At 42.2% G+C, this 1,654-nt stretch overlaps 1 pseudogene; it reads right to left on the reverse strand.

Annotated features, from left to right (window-relative positions):
• Positions 1–369: 369 nt before the first annotated feature.
• LOC146802515 (lysosomal-associated transmembrane protein 4A pseudogene) lies at positions 370–942 on the reverse strand (annotated as a pseudogene).
• Positions 943–1,654: the final 712 nt, after the last annotated feature.

Consider the following 1,654-nt stretch of genomic DNA (forward strand, 5'->3'; position numbering starts at 1 on the left):
GATACTCTGCCAGGAATAGGCACTAATGTGCTGCTACAAGGACTGCCACTCTGCTGGGATGCTGCTCTACAAGGAGTTGCTGCCCTGCTCTGCTGACCTGCTGCCCTTTTGCCTGGAGCAGAAGATCTGGACCTGCAAGCTCCACCTTGGGCTCAGGATCCCAGAGTGAGTCGAAGGGCTAATTGCACAAAATACCTTACACATCACCTCTAAGTTCAGCCTGACTACTCTGTGCCAAGCTACTAAGGCAATTGAGAACAGGTTAATTTGGGGTTTTCTTGTGCCTTCCCCTGACTAGGACTATGGTTACTTCTGGCCCAGGGCTCGCACCCCAGTCAACCAGTTTCCCAATATCCAATAGACAGTTATCTACGCCAGATTTCAGTTGTTGATGTATATGTATCAGTTCCACACAATAATCAAATAGTTCGTCACATTAACTAGGAAGGCAAAAAAAATGACAATAGACAAGAAGCAGCTGGAGTCCAGAGATAGGAGGCCATCTTAATATGGGAATGCAGGCTTTTGTTCCAAATCGTCTTTAATTCAGGGCAAGTATGTAAGACAGCTGATGGCTACCAGGCAGCAGAGTGCAAAGTCAAAGAGTTCATAGCAGAAAATTGTATTCATCCAACCACCTCTAAGAGTGGTTGATCCGCACACCATAATGGTACTGATTGTAAGCTTGGGAAGATAGATGGCAATGACAAATCAAGCATTTTCTGCAATGCTCTCAGATGTATAGTAGTTGCCCTTAACCTCATATTGAAAGTCTACAGTTAGCTCAGTATTAGTGTGTGCTACTCCCACTGCAAGCAAGATGCCCATCTACAGGTTCACAACCATGTACCAAGTGCCAAGAATGATAAAGCTTGTGTCCACGTCACAGCACCCACAGCAGCTGGTACTGTAGAGCCAATTCCAGCTCTGCTTCAAAGTCATGGCAAAACACTATTCCAACAAATACAGGCAATATATCCTCTACAAATATTTGCCATTAATGAGTTTTTCAGTGTCAGCACAATCTAAGAACTAAATCCTCCATTTATTTTGGCGTTGCTACTTGTTGGCATAGTGACTATGGGAATCTGCAAAAGTTGATTCTTTTCATAAGTTGACACATCGTCATTAAAGAGCTAGATCCTCCACATATCATTGTATTTCCAAAAGACTGCATAATCAAAAAGAGGAAAAGTAACCCTAAAAGAGAAAATCTCAAGAGACTCTGATTCCATGGACCTGCGTGAATAAACAAATTAGATTATAAAGGGTCATCTTTGAACCCATAACCCAGAATGATGGCACATCTGGGTAGGCTCAAACAAAGGTCTGGAAGCTCTTGGATGATTAAGAATAACATTATCTAGGGTGTTATGCTAAATTTATTTCTAAAGCGCATTTTTACTCAGAGGAATCTTGGTACTAGCTTAGCAGAAGCCTATTGCCCAAAGCTCATATTAACAGCAGCTCATAGAAGGCCTATTGGCAGTGCTCATTTACAGCTGAGTAACCACATTTTTAAAGCTTTCCCAAAGAGAAGCAGATTATTCCTCAATTGAAGATGGAGAGGCAAGGTATTCCAGACTTTTGATGCACCAGTCACTAAACTCCTATCTCCTCCGGAGGAACTTCTGAATTTTGAGACTATTAAATT

Source organism: Triturus cristatus, chromosome 8 (genome assembly GCF_964204655.1).
Source record: "Triturus cristatus chromosome 8, aTriCri1.1, whole genome shotgun sequence".
NCBI classification, from domain to species: domain Eukaryota; kingdom Metazoa; phylum Chordata; class Amphibia; order Caudata; family Salamandridae; genus Triturus; species Triturus cristatus.